Below are 16173 nucleotides of genomic sequence, written 5' to 3' on the forward strand. Positions count from 1 at the left end.
GGAATTGACCAAAGAGGAGCTAAATAGAGCCTTAATTGTCCCAATTGTATGCATTCATGGAAAATAAGGAGCCGAAGCTTAGAAATCTTACACTTGGAAGACGCATGAGCTGAATTCGGGAAGCAAATCAGGTCCTGACGTGCCCATATAGCTCGATCGAGTGGTTATCTACTCGATCGAATGCTTAATTATACTCAAGATTGGTCGATCGACCAGTTTAAGGAGTCGATCGAGGAAGTTCTGCAAGCAGTGATCGATCGAGAGGTTGTTCTCACTCGATCGAGTGATTTGCGTTCGATCGAGTAAGTAATCATGCGCTTTCGATCGAGGGGTTTCGTGTGCTTTTAGCTTAATTCCGCCTAATCTTTTATGGGCTTTTGTAATTAGTCCATAGATTAGGTTTAAGACTATTTTCTAGTATAAGACTGAGGAGAGTAACTACGTTACTCATCTCTGGAACTTACACGTTAGTTTTGACTCTATTCCTTGTCACTGTTCTTTGGATTTTGCCCTTCTTTTACCTTTGCTACTCGGATTCGGATCTCGCGATTGGTATCATCATTCTAATTTTATTCTTAATTCTATTTACTGCTTTAATTCTTCTTCTCTTTATCTATTGCTTGATTCAATCTTATTTAGTTGTTATAATGTTCAATTCCAATTATCTGTTTATTATTATTGTTAATTCAATTGCAATGAGTAGCTAATTCCCCTTGCTAAGACTATAGGGGATCCGTAATATGAAGGGAGAGTAATCGATTATTAGGTTAATGCCGGTACGGTCTTTGTTGGTTAAATGCTACATTTAACTGTATCTTTCTAATTGAGTCGACGCAATTAGACCTATAATTCCTAGTGATCCTTGACCTGGACCGAAAGGTTGGAAAAGGTAGACTAGTAGCGAACAATAGAGTATTGCAGTGAGGACGAAAGTTAAGCTGTTTACACTTTAGGGTGAATTAAGGACCGAAAGGTGACGTTCGCTACCCCTTAGATCACATTCGCATTGACCTGAGACCTAGATTACTCGACCAGATGATTACGGTGAACCGGTTGTCTTAGCTGTTTTTCTCTATTTGTTATCTCCTCCTTTTTATTTCTCTTTCCCTTATTCTCCTTAGGTAGAAATCACATTTTATAAACCCCCAACTTGGTTACTTGACAAACTTAGATTTAGCTGACATTTTCCTACCTCTCTGTGGATTCGACCCGACTTCCCTAGCTATATTAGTTAGAGCCAGTTGGTATTTTTGACAGGTACGCGACAGACGTGTCATTTACACGGTTTTAAGCCCTTATTCATGACTAGTCTTGACTCAGACCTGGGTTGGTTTGTCATGGGGGGAAGAGTCGACTATCGTGGTAGTGTTGTGGTGGTCGGAGATGGTGGTTTGCAGCGGTGGAGGCTGGAAACAAGCGAAAATAGGGGAGAGATGTTATGTTATTGCTGCGGATGTGGGGTTGTTGCTTGGGTGTTGTTAATGGATCGGGTTTGTGCTGGTGGTTTGTGGTATGTCAGAGTCGTGATGGGTGGCTGTCGTGGTGGCTGCTAGTGGCGTAGGGTGGCTGTAGTTGTGTGAATGTCCTGTGTGTTGTGTTGATTATGAGTGGTGTTGTTAGGTGGTTGCTAGGGCGTGAGTTAATGGCTGTGTGAGGCGGTTGTTGCTAGTGCCAGGTGTAGGTTGGTGTAGCGGGTGGCAGTGGTGCAAAGAGGAGTTGGTGGCAGGGATGGATAGGCCGGGTATATGTGTGTTTGTGGGTGTTGTAGGTGGTGACGGGATAACAAATTGGGCAGGTCGTTACTGTTGTTGCTGCTGTCGGCTGTTGATGTGACGTTTGTAAGTTGGTGTTGGTGGTAGAGGTGGTGATGGTGGGAGTCATGCTGGGGGCTGGCATTGGAGGCATCCGTTGTCGAGTCGAGTTGTGCGTTGGACTTGGATGGTGGAGGTCACGTTTTGCTGGTGATGGTAGGGAATGTTGGTGATTGTGTATTAGGAATTGTGTGTCTTGGGTTTAATAATTTGACTCGAGTGTTGTAACTTACAAAACGGCTTTTAAATATCGTAATAATAATAATAGTAGTAGTAGTAGTAGTAGTAGTAGTAGTAGTAGTAGTAGTAGTACTGTAGTAGTAGTAGTAGTAGTACTGTAGTAGTAGTAGTAGTAGTAGTAGTAGTAGTAGTAGTAGTAGTAGTAGTAGTAGTAGTAGTAGTAGTAGTAGTAGTAGTAGTAGTAGTAGTAGTAATAATAATAATAATAATAATAATAATAATAATAATTAAATAATTAAATCTAATTATTAGTAAAAGAGAATAATGAATTAATTATCATATAATAATTAATAGTTCTTTAGGTAATGTTTGTGAGACGATTATACTATTTGGACTCGGGTGCTTCATTGTTGTTGAGCTGCTTATTGGATTTGCTTGTCAGGTAGGAATTTCCTCCTCAACTCGTATTTTATTATTATGTGAACGTATATTGAATAGTAATGGATGATCGAGGTTAATGTTAATATTATGAATGAGTATTGGAGACGGAGTATATGTGTATTCTAATTGTGGACGGGGCCGTAAAACTGGATTGTTATTGTTCATAGTTGTTGATTATGTACAGTGTGATGCGATAGTTGTTCAGTTGAGCATAACACGGAGTGTATTACTGCCAGTTGTGCATAACAAGTGATTGTTACTGCCAGTTGTGCATAGTAAGTAATTACTACTGCCAGAGATAGTTGAGCATGGTACGGAGGGTACTAATGCCAGGTGAGCATGGTAAGCAAGTACTACTGCCAGTTGAGCATAGCACGGTGTTAAGGAGGTTGTGCTACTACCAGTGACGTAAGTGAGTTGTACGGATGAATTGATGAGAATTCGAAGGATGTCTATTTTGGTTCGTTGGATTATTATTGTTGTTTAGTTTATTCCTACTCAACCTCGCGGTTGGCTGTGTATTCGTGAACACCTGCAGTGAACTGTTTTATGGGGAGCAGATTTGACAGATACTAAATATTAGCTGACTTGGGAGCTTATGGGAATGCGTGAGGACTCGGCCAATCTACCCAGAAGTTTAGATCACATAGATTATGAGATCACTATATTTATTTTCCGCTGCGAGTTGTATTTATTTTATATTAAGTTTAGTTGGTTAATTTTTAATAAACATGTAATCATTAAGTTTTAATTTAAAGTACTTTGGTCAGTTGGACTTTGTTATTCACTACCTTGGAAATCCGACATGGTAACAGTTCTATTTATTTAGGAATGTCTAGCTAAAGGCTCCTGAATAAATGAGGGTTTTATAAAGTGGTATCAGAGCAAAACGATCCTCAAGCCTAACAATGAACAATAATGAACATAGGATGTGTCTAATAAAATGAACCCGGGTAGAAACTGTTAGGTGCCCCCTTAAGGCTTGGGATGAGTTAGGGCGCCCCTCACACCAAACTTATGGCCCTTCTAGTTTCAAACCGGTTACCTTGAGTGATGCTACAGTGTGGGGAAATTTAAAATGAATGTTGTTTATTTTGTGTTAGGAGTTTTTGGTTGCCTTGTTTAAATATTAATTTCGTTGATGATTGCGGTTACAGGGTTGTAACCTTGCTGTTAAGGTGATCAGAATGTGATATGGTTTTAAGCATTGTTTTACACATGTTGATATGAGGATAGTATGTTGGCATGTATGTGGGAGGTGTAATTATGATTATCATGTGATGTATTAAGGGAATTGCGTGAAATTGTGAAGAATGTGATTTTGGTTGATTTCTCAAAATTTTACCCTTGATTGTTTTGGCTGCCATTTAATGCCTGTTTAAAATCCTTGTACGAAAATTTTATGAGTAATATACTTGTGAGTTAGATTTCATATGCCATTGGTCGCATGCTTAAATAATTTACAGTTTAGGAGAAATAAATATTTTAGTGGACAGTAGTCAGAATATTCCTGTACAGTGATGTTTTCGTCCCATGTTTTTGTAAAATTTGTCATTTAAAACTTACTTATTATTTAGGTATGATTCTAACACCACTGTCTAAAATATTCGTATATGTTTCTAAATTGATAAGCCAAGTTGCAAGAAAATATTTTGACATTTTATAGTAATTTTTACAAGTTGACCTAAGTTTCTGACAAGTTGCTGTAAAATTTCTGTTTCGACCAAGTAGTTTGTAAAATGCATTATAAATTGACCTTATGAGTGTTTAACTTGATTCTTGTTTCTCATGATTTACTAATTCTCTGCAATTTCTAAAAAGTAAGTGATCAAGAAGTAATTATGTTATTATTTATTAATGATTTTTAGAATTTCTAACATGTTTTCTTAGCCTTGAAAAAGTATAAGTTTTGTTTCTTATCTCTTGCACATTTATATTTTGATGTTGTCAATTATGTGAAGTAGAATGACATGTCTATTGATATAAGGAATGTGTTGCCCTAAGCCTAAATATTTATATTAGTTGCATCCATGTTTAAGTTAGATATCATTATTAAGAAAAGATTAACTAAACAATTATGCGTATTTGGTTAGAAATTATTATTTAGTCTGGCAATGTATTCGTCGATAGTTAAAGTAAGAAGTTTATGTGATACCCCGCGATAAAGCGGAAAAACATAACTTATAAATTCAAGCGGAAAATAAGGAATTTTTGAACCTTTTAAAATTTAAAGCGCGGGTTCATTAAAATACAAAACACAAACAAAGAATGCGGAAATAAAGATTAAATTATACAAACGTGATAGTCAAAGGTGAGGGAAAATATATCCCTCGAATGACAATAGAATAAAAGGTAAGTCTAATCAATCCTAATAAACCGACTACAAGGCCAAAGTGCTCGCTAGCTCACACATGTCTTCACCCCATAAATGCACCAACTAATACCTGTCATTCATGTAAACATGAACGCCACAGTCAGTGGAAGTAACTCAAGGTTCTCCCAGCCACAAAATGTCAAAATGAACATAACAAAGAACTCAATTAGATGAACCATGTAATATACTTACAAAAGATATGAACATCAAGTTTATATATTTAAACATGTCAATAAAATGAGTTGGAATACGATGGATCAATATTAGCATAATGGAGACTCACTACTCATGTGAAATAATTAAATAATATGAAAGATAAGAATACGATCATTGATGCGTGTCATTTATATGATGTTTTACACCTCATTTTGCATGCATTTCAGAGCTCTATTGTGTAGTTTTATGCTGCTATTTGCCCCATTTCGTCTACTTTTGTATTTTTATGTAATATTGCAGATTTATGCGGAAATGAGTAGAAAGTGAGCTAAATCCGTCCCCGAGTATCTTGCATTGCATTTGACGTGAAGTATTTACTCAAGGAACGAGCTTGATGCGCATTTCGAGGCCCGAAAGACAAATCCACGAGAAGTTAGAAGTCAAGTATCAACTACTTCAGTTGATCGACCGCTACCCTTAGTCGATCGACTAGCCCACGAGTTCCAGTAGCTACTGTTCAGCGAAGAGCAGTCGATCGACTGCCTCTCATGGTCGATCGACCAAGCCGCTATTCTGACGTGAGTAAGAAGATCGAGAATTTAGAAGCCCTTTGTGTTTTAGGTTTTGGAATAAAGTTACGAGATAATTCTATATAACGTAACCTGCTCACATTGATACGGAGATTCAGTTTTCCATTCAGTTTTTATCAGTTTTAGAATATCAAATAATTAGGGTTCGGAATATTGTTTCGTATTCAATACAATTTTCGTTCGTGCTTTTAATCTTTCCGTTACAATTCCTCTTCACGGTATTTTTCTGTTCTTGTATTCAGTTTCATTGCCTTATTATCATTCATAGCAAGAATTGATAGATTAGTTTCCTGAAGCCAATTATCATTTTATGCTAGTCTATTATTCCGTTAATTTAAGCATGAATTCAGTAGTCTATTTTGTTAATCTTATTGTTGTTTTCATTATAGTCATGAGTAGCTAAATACCATGTGCTAGGATGTAGGGAATCTGTAGAATTAGGCGGCAGTAGAATAGTACGACCTGAGTCGCGCCACGGTCGATCGACCGCACACCCTGGTCGATCGACTGGCCACGTGAGGTTTTGCTTCGTTTTAATTGATTTAAATTCTATATTTGACGAATCGAGTGCACGCGACTAGTTGAATGTTTAGGATATGACCAACCCATTAGATCGAAAGATAGGGAAAGTTGTTAGACCGCCAATTAAAATGACTAAACTATGCTGAGATCGAAAGATAGGTAAAGTTTAGATTTTTAGTCACTTTTCAGGACGAGAGTTAGTATTAGTGATTTTAGGGACCCGTAGCGAGATCGAAAGACGCTACTTGTTAAGAGTGGACCGAGAGGACCTCTTGTTTTCCCGCCTCATGTGTTTATTTCAGACCTATTTAGTATGTTGCCGCCGAAACTACAGTGAACCGACCATCTTAGTACTCCTTTTATATTTGATTTTATACATTTCTTTAATTTATTGCCTTTAGCTATAGACCAAATCAACTCAAACCCCCACACACTATTACCTTTAGACTTAAATATAACAACTATTAATTGTATCTGCCTCTATGTGGTTCGACCCGACTGCCACTATCTATAGTAGTAGTTGGAATTATAAATTTATTTTTGGTGCACACAACGACGGGCATCAAATTTTGGCGCCGTTGCCGGGGAAGCAATTGTTCTAATTTTTAGTTGTTTTATTTTAGTCTTTTTTAGTTTAAGGGACAACTGTTCCTTAAACTTTTCTCATATTCTACTTGTAGTTTCTTCTTATGCGCAGGTCACAGGGTGGTGAATTACTACCGTTCAATCCTGAGATTGAGAAGACTTTGCGCGAGTTGAGACGATCATCTAGAGTATTGCCGACAGAGGAAGAGCTGAGTACTCTGTCTAGTTACTACGAGAACGCAATGTTTGAGGAGGATCCACCTTCATCTCCTGTTTCTATTTCATCAGCTGAGACCGTCACATCTCCTGACATGGCTGAAGAAGCAACTATTGCCAGTCATTCTGAGCCGACAGCCGCGAATCTCTATAAGGGATTTGCATTACCAGGGACGGACAGAAAATTCGAGCCGAAGCCGTCCTATATCAACTTGGTTGAGAGAAACAAATTCGGGGGAGCTGCAAATAAAGATGCAGCCAAGCATATGGAGACATTTATTGATTACTGCTGTTCCATACCCCCACCAACCGGTGTGACTCAGGACCAGGTGAAGGAGACCATGTTTATATTCTCCCTTCGTGATGCTGCAAGGGAGTGGTATAGGGATTTGGATCGAGCTGCTAATGGGATCACTGACTGGAATTCGTTGGCCTTGGCATTTTATAAGAAGTATTTCTCTGCCTCGAAGACCAATGCCATTAGAGCTCAGATCACGAGCTTTAAACAGGGGCCTGATGAGAACTTTCATGAAGCGTGGGTCCGTTTCAAGAAGCTGGTGCGAACCATTCCGCACCATGGGTTCGAAAAGTGGAGTCTATGCAATCAGTTCTATAATGGGATGTACGACGATCAGAGAGCCATCCTGAATGCTGCAGCTAGTGGCAGATTCCCGGAGAATATGGGAGAGACTAAGGGGTGGAAGATTATCGATGATTTGGCCACCCATAAAGCTGAGTATGGAAATTCCAGGGGAAATCAAAGGAGGAGTGCCGAATCCCCTTCTGTAGCTGCATTAGAGGCTCTCACGGCCAGATTTGATAAGTATGAGTTAGGAGTAGCTTCAAAAGGAGGGATCTATCATGTGAATGCTGTTTCAGACGGTCCTTTCGTCTGCAGGAGATGTGGAGGAGAAGGACATGTTTCAGAAAACTGCAGCGTTCCCTATGAGTCTTGTGCTGCCTTTCAACATTATAGGCAGACAAACACCTATTTTGAGCCGAATGTCCATCCTAACTTGAGGTGGACTAGCCAGAATGTCCTAAATCCAACTCAATCTCCTCAACAGCAGCAGCAGCAGACTTATGTGCCCCCTCATAAGCAACAACAATTCCAAAAGCCTCCATATATCCCACAGCAGCAGCAGCAGTCCCAAAATTCCGATCTTGCTGAGTTAAAGAACTTGTTGCTGAAAGAGTCTCAAGCTAGAGAGGCCGGGATGAAAATGCTAGAGAGCCAAATTGCTCAATTGGCTAGCAAGAATACAACTCGAGCTACGGGACATTTACCGACGCAGACAGATCAAAAGGAGACCCTTAATGCGATCACTTTGAGGAGTGGGTCCACCCTTGAGGGACCCACTATGGTTGAGGATGTCCCTGAAAAAGATGAGGCGGAACCGAGCAAGAACAAAGCTGTAACGAATAATAGCAAGAAAAAGGCGTCTACCAGGTATATCAGTCGATCGACTGATACACCCGGTCGATCGACTGAAGCGCGCAAAGAAACAATTTCTGGAACTGTAGAACTCAGTCGATCGACTGAGCAACATGGTCGATCGACTGAGGCCGCTGCTGATAATGCACAATTTCGTCCCCCAATGGCTAACAATTTGAGGGATCACTTGTTTCGGGGTACGACAACTCCGAAAATATTGGGGCAAGACCTGAGTGCTGATGGGTCTGTTCCGGTTCCGAAGTATGACCCGACGACGATTAATGGTTCATTTTTGAGACAGTCTGAAGAGGGGTCAAGCTTCAACAAAGAGAAGGTGGTGGACTTTCAGCCTAAGTCCACGGATGTCGGCATGAGAGATTTAGAGGAGAGGGCCAAGTTACTTCTCACAGCCCCTTATCCGGAGAGATTAGTGCCGACGAAGGAACATGTATCGTTAAATAAATTTGAAAATGTTATCCGTAGCTTAAACGTACAAGTTCCTTTTCTTGAGTTAGTTAATCAAGTGCCTGCTTACATGAAATTTATGAAGCAACTTTTATCTAAGAAGAAGTCACTTGAAACTGTGCACACTGTCGCACTCACTGAGGAGTCATGTTCTTATCTGACCCATACTGCACCCCATAAGTTAGAGGACCTAGGTAGCTTTTCAGTTCCATGTAGTATTTGTACCTTCTCAATTGAGAAGGCACTATGTGACCTAGGAGCTAGAATTAGCGTCATGCCCTTGAGTCTAGCTAGGAAGCTGAAATTGACTAGGTTTGCAGTAACCAACATGACGGTACAGATGGCTGATCGATCTGCGGTCCAGCCAATAGGAGTCTTAGAGGACATTCCCGTGCAAATAGAAAAGTTCTTTTTCCCTGTTGACTTCGTTGTACTAGATATGCCTGAGGATGCCCACATTCCTATCATTTTGGGTAGGCCATTTCTGCACACTGCTGGTGCAGTCATAGATGTTGGTTCCGGGACTTTGACCTTCAAAGTGGGGAAACACTCCATTGTCTTTGCCCAGACAGCTAAGAAGAAATACCCCATGTGGCCTGTCACTTGTAATACGGTTTATGAAAAGAAATCATACTTCGTACTTCCTGATATGTCTGTCTCTATGCCTATTCCTGTTGTGACACCTCCGCCCCAGATTGGGAGCAAATTGGAGGAAGATTCGTCTGTTTTAGATATTGCAGGAGCTGGTTTGGGGAAGGAAGAGCCGCGTGTTGCTCCAGCTGTGAAGGAGCCAATCGTCTCAAGAGGCGGCCTAGGTTGTCTTAGCTATGGCACTGATGAGGAACTTGATGACGAGCCAGTCAAAGTGACGGTGTCCAACTTGGACTTTGATGAGGCAGACGAGGTCATTGCTTGGGAAGATGTTGAAGCTGATGATCCGTTGAGTTTTGCGGATGTTGAAGCTGAGAAGATGAGCACTGTTGAGGCTACCTCTAGTAGCCAGGAGCCGACCAAGTGGGCCATTCCGTGGCCGTTCTTGACCAACTATTAGTTGATCGAATGCTTTCTCAAAAACTTACATTTTATTGCTTTTTAAGACTATTTACCGTTTTTTCGTGTGCGCGAGACATCGCATTTTTATTATTTTGCTTAGGTTTTAAAGCCTTTAGACTATTACCTTGGGTTTTGCGCAATTCTTGGGCGCGTTAATATGTGCTTTTGCAGGTATATAGACCATATTAGCTCAAGTTATTGAGCTAATTCGAAGAAATCAGAAAGTTACAGCACGTTTTCCAGTCGATCGACTGCCTCCTACGGTCGATCGACTTGGCTGCGAATTCCAGAAGCTCATGTTGTTGTTCACCTTGGTCGATCGACTGAGTGATGTGGTCGATCGACCCAGAGCTGTTGTGCCTGTTTTCGATCATTCCCCTGCTGTGTTTGGTCAATTTGCGGAGTCAAGGGAGTATTCCCTTCACTTTATTCTCCGTTTAATTTCTGATTTCTTCTGTTTTTCTTATTTTGCACATAATTTTACCGTCCCAATTTTGCTTTCTTGATTTTATGCGCGGTACTTTGTTTGTCTTTTCAGGTATTTACTGGTAGCACTGCTGGCTACTGAAACCTCCTAGCTCACGCTGGTTTGGGGAGGTTTCCTTTTGTTGCGCTTAAAGTCTTGTGAGTTTCTGAGTCCTTATTTCATGTCATATTTATTTATTTACCGCAAAATTCCCGTTTCCCTTTTATTTCATTATATGATTTTGCACAATGGGGACATTGTGTGATTTGGTTTGGGGAAAGGTTTTGCGTTGCATTCATTCTGTTTTGCATTCACGTTTAAATTTCCGTTTGCATTTGTTTATTTCATTTTCTTATATATACAAAAATTTCCAAAAAATTGAAAATTTTCAATGAAATTTCACGTTTATTTTAGCATATAGGTTGACTCGAAACGGTAGTATTTCAATGATGACGTTGCATTTGCAGCTGTTTTATGCCTAAGCCTTGCTAATTGACATGTTATTAGTAGAATCATATATGCATAATCTACGAGTTTTCGTTAAATTTATTTGCTGAACTTGAGACTTGACTTAGATTTTTGGCAAACTACTTATATTTCTGAGGTTTAGAGCCTATAACTGGTGACATTCATGACCAGTTTATCTAGGATGTGAGTAGTTACTCCTTATGAGACATGTTACATAAATGTGCATAAATATGAACTTAATCTGCTTAATACCTGTATGCATTCGGTTTGTGGTTTGTTGACACATGTGCAAGAGGTTTCCTTTATTCATTATGCCCATAAGCTCCACACTGCCAAAAATAGCCTTTTTTGTCCCGTTACTACATCCTACATTTAGCCTGCCTTTGTCAAGCTAGTAGTTTAGTTCTTGGGATTGTTACTTCGTTTTTGGTAGCAAAAGCTCATTTTGAGATGATGTTGGGAAGATGGGAAAAGGAAAGAAAAAAAAGAAAAAAAAAATAGAAAAAAAGGATTCGAAAAAGAGAAAAGAAAAGCGTGTTGTACTGTTGAGGACGGTCGATCGACCGCCCATCTTGGTCGATCGACTGGAGTCCGAAAGAAAAATCAATTCGCATGATTCAAAGTCCTTATTAATTGGCGATTTTTGCTCCCATGCTGCATTTATATCCTATGGGGAGTTGATTGATTTTTATGGAGATTGTGAGATTTGTGCTTCTAATTAGCACCGGTTTTATTATTGATTTGAGCAAGAAGTTGGATGTTGTTATATGGTTCTGTTTAGGTATTAGCTTGATCATCTATACCTCCACATTCCCATACATGTTTTGCCTTCTTCTTACCCATTACCTCACATATCCATATTTACCTCGGTGCGTGTAGAGATGGCAATGGGTGGGATATGGATGGGGTGAAGCCATATCCATATCCATATCTATTTAATTTATGTTCATCCATATCCCACCCTCATCCATTTAATATTTTTTTCGTCCATCCATATCCATATCCACCGGGTGAAGCGGGTGGAGCGGGTACCCGTTGGATATTTTCACGGCTTATAAAATTTAAAGATAATATATCGAAAAAAATTGTGGCGATAAAATTAAAAGGCATACATAATTCAAGTAACAATATGTGTTAGCAAATAGCAACTCAGTATGTATCCAACAACAAAGTGTCTTTGCAAATTAAGTGACCATACAAATATGTCACGCCAACAACAAAGAAACCATCAACGCATTATATTATTAATTAAACTAAGAAAAGTAAGTTACCTTGATTAGTGAAAATAACAATATCCACATAAACACAAGTTTTAGTTTTCCTAAATAACAGTATGATATTAAAATTAAGTAAAATTTCTGATAAAAAAAATATACTTTTGAAGGGAAATCATTAATTACCTAAATAATTATTAACTTAGTAAAAAATTAATTATAAATATTAATTTCGGATATCCACAGGGTGGTTAAGCGGGTGAGAGACGATAATCCATATCCCACTCTAAATTTACCCATATCTATATCCTACCCTAAATTCAAAAAAAATTCGTCATCCATATCCCATCCATTTAATTTCGGGTGGATGGATATCCACAGGGTAAGGGTGAGACTGCCATCCCTAGGTGCGTGTCATGGTCATCTGTTTGGTTGGAATGCATATGTACGGTTGTAGAGATTACTTTCATATTATATTGCAGGCATGTTCTTATAGGTCGTAGTTAGGTGAGCGTCATTTACAAAATGAATTCTTTCTATCTTTTACATTATTCACCTGTGCTTATCTGAGTGATTTAAGCAACCCGTGAGAGTCCGATTTGATAAGTCTCTATGGTTGACGGTTCAGCAGTTTTTAAGGACTTCATAATTCGTTTGCATGATTCACATTACTAATTGATTGTTAGTTGTTGCATTAAATTGGTTTAGGCTATTCAGTTTGCATTTCGCTCTGAGATTGGACTCGTTCCATTAGGTTTTTAGGATCGAGTCTAGTTCTTGCTTGGGGACAAGCAAGGGTTTGGTTTGGGGAAGTTTAATGCGTGTCATTTATATATTGTTTTACACCTCATTTTGCACGCATTTCAGAGCTCTATTGTGTAGTTTTATGCTGCTATTTGCCCCATTTCATCTACTTTCGTATTTTTATGTAATATTGCAGATTTATGCGGAAATGAGTAGAAAGTGAGCTAAATCCGCGCCCGAGTATCTTGCATTGCATTTGAAATGAAGTATTTACTCAAGGAACGAGCTTGGTGCGCATTTCGAGGCCCGAAAGACAAATCCACGAGAAGTTAGAAGTCAAGTATCGGCTACTTCACTCGATCGACCGCTGCCCTTAGTCGATCGACCAACCCACGAGTTCCAGTAGCTACTGTTCAGCGAAGAGCAGTCGATCGACTGCCTCTCATGGTCGATCGACCAAGCCGCTATTCTGACGTGAATAAGAAGATCGAGAATTTAGAAGCCCATTGTGTTTTAGGTTTTGGAATAAAGTTACGAGATAATTCTATATAACGTAACCTTCTCACATTGATACGGAGATTCAGTTTTCCATTCAGTTTTTATCAGTTTTAGAATATCAAATAATTAGGGTTCGGAATATTGTTTCGTATTCAATACAATTTTCGTTCGTGCTTTTAATCTTTCCGTTACAATTCCTCTTCACGGTATTTTTCTGTTCTTGTATTCAGTTTCATTGCCTTATTATCATTCATAGCTAGAATTGATAGATTAGTTTCCCGAAGCCAATTATCGTTTTATGCTAGTCTTTTATTCCGTTAATTTAAGCATGAATTCAGTAGTCTATTTCGTTAATCTTATTGTTGTTTTCATTATAGTCATGAGTAGCTAAATACCCTGTGCTAGGATGTAGGGAATCTGTAGAATTAGGCGGCAGTAGAATAGTACCACCTGAGTCGCGCCACGGTCGATCGACCGCACACCCTGGTCGATCGACTGGCCACGTGAGGTTTTGCTTCGTTTTAATTGATTTAAATTCTATATTTGACGAATCGAGTGCACGCGACTAGTTGAATGTTTAGGATATGACCAACCCATTAGATCGAAAGATAGGGAAAGTTGTTAGACCGCCAATTAAAATAACTAAACTATGCTGAGATCGAAAGATAGGTAAAATTTAGATTTTTAGTCACTTTTCATGACGAGAGTTAGTATTAGTGATATTAGGGACCCGTAGCGAGATCGAAAGACGCTACTTGTTAAGAGTGGACCGAGAGGACCTCTTGTTTTCCCGCCTCATGTGTTTATTTCAGACCTATTTAGTATGTTGCCGCCGAAACTACAGTGAACCAACCATCTTAGTACTCCTTTTATATTTGATTTTATACATTTCTTTAATTTATTGCCTTTAGCTATAGACCAAATCAACTCAAACCCCCACACATTGTTACCTTTAGACTTAAATATAACAACTATTAATTGCATCTGCCTCTCTGTGGTTCGACCCGACTGCCACTATCTATAGTAGTAGTTGGAATTATAAATTTATTTTTGGTGCACACAACAACGGGCATCAATCATTTATGCAAAAGCACGCATTTCAAGGAACTACAACAAAGATGTGAGATTAGAATCCAAATCATGTGAAGCTGTTAAGTAAGGGGTCAATCAATGCAAGTTACAAGAATAGAAATCGTAGCCATTATTTGGAAAACCACTTAGCAAACATTGCACGGGACGTGGCTACTAATGTCACATTCATACTTATGGCTTGCATCTCACCATAAGAACGGATGGGAACATCAATCCCGACGATCATATCGCAACTAGAGGGCTTATAGCTCACCTCTAGTATCCGATAGGACCAAGTCGAACAACACATGAAAGACAAATACCAATATTTATAACCAAGCAAGACCTTTAATACTCATATATAAATATATAATTCCCCTGGTAGGACGACAATGGTACTCCCAAGACTCAGTCCTAGTCTGACTAAATCTGGCCAGACTCAGGGCAGAACGGTCCCCGATTCGACATGCGGCAGAACAGTCCGCATCCAAGACTCGAAGACAGATCGGACATCGAGAACCCACAATCGGCAGAACAGTCCGAAAGAGGCGGAAAATATGAATTAAACCCACAATCGGCAGGACAGTCCGAAAGAGGCGTAAAAATAAGTCAAGCAATACGGAATAGTATAAAGGCATTATCATAAGAATACGACTCAACCAAGCGATACGAATCAACTTGGAAAGAGACTACTACATGTAATGAACCGATGATAATCCAAGTGAGACATTTCATGCCAAATCATAAACATGAATATGAATAAGTAACCCATTTCTTCAATATTGTCACTTGAATAAAAATGTAAACAAACGGAGATGAACCATTTATAATAAGCAAAACAAGCATCCAATTACAAATGACTCAATTTAATTAAATAAGTCGAATAATTCACTCATATTTGAGATACAATAAATAAATGAGAATGAACGGATTAAAAATTCATATTATAGGTAAGGCATTTCATCAAATTTTGATTTGAATAAATAATAAATTCCACATTTATGATTGATGTGAGAAAAATATATGAATGAACGATATTTAACGAATTAAGTTATATAAAGCATGAGACGGGTTTTAAATAAACCAAACACGAATATAAATCGACTGAAGAAGGTACACAACCCGAGGCTAGGCCACGCCTCAACCACATGACTAGGGCAATAACTGGCCAGCCCTAGCCACTGTCCAGGCCGCAGGCAGCCCCTGCTCAGGCCACATGTCGTTCCTGCTCAGGCCACAACTGTCACCAACACTCCACCTAAACAACTACCCATCTCAGCCATGTAACTACCCAAATCAGCCACCGAAATCCCTGCTTGACTGTCCAAAAACAGCCCACTCAAACACGTTAAAATAGTCCCAAAACCTTGCAACAGAACATCCCAAAACAACCCCACCACAGTCCATGACAAACTCTGAAAAACCTGCACAAAGTGATCCAAAAACAGTCCTAAAATAGTCCCTCATCACCCCACGAAATAGCCTGCTCAACACATTATAGTGGTCCCAAAAATACACATGAAACCGTCCCACATCAGTCACTCTTACTCCCCAAAAACAGTCCTGAAAGGTACTATCTTATCCGTCCCAAAACTGTCCCAAAGTACCTGCAAAACTGACTCAAAACAGTCCACTTCCCGCCTTAAAACAGTCCCAAATACTCATCCAATGCCGTTCCAAAACAGAGTTCCAAAACAGTCCATTCGACTATAAATTAAGACGGAAATGAAAGCAAGGTTGAGACGGAAACAAGCGCAAGTAATACATGAACAACAACCATTAAATTTGTCCTAATACAACGCGAAGATGACGTGTAAAGACAGTCCATTCTACCCGTCTGTTGAGACGTAAACATACTCGGTTAAAACATTGTCGATCATTATG

General features: G+C 39.2%; 1 non-coding gene across 1 annotated transcript; it reads right to left on the bottom strand.

Moving 5' to 3' along the window:
• Window positions 1-7351: 7351 nt before the first annotated feature.
• LOC141597981 (small nucleolar RNA R71) lies at window positions 7352-7458 on the bottom strand. Its single transcript, XR_012523186.1, has one exon. It is a non-coding gene; the product is annotated as a small nucleolar RNA R71 (small nucleolar RNA).
• Window positions 7459-16173: the final 8715 nt, after the last annotated feature.

Source organism: Silene latifolia, chromosome 8 (assembly GCF_048544455.1).
Source record: "Silene latifolia isolate original U9 population chromosome 8, ASM4854445v1, whole genome shotgun sequence".
NCBI classification, from domain to species: Eukaryota; Viridiplantae; Streptophyta; class Magnoliopsida; order Caryophyllales; family Caryophyllaceae; genus Silene; species Silene latifolia.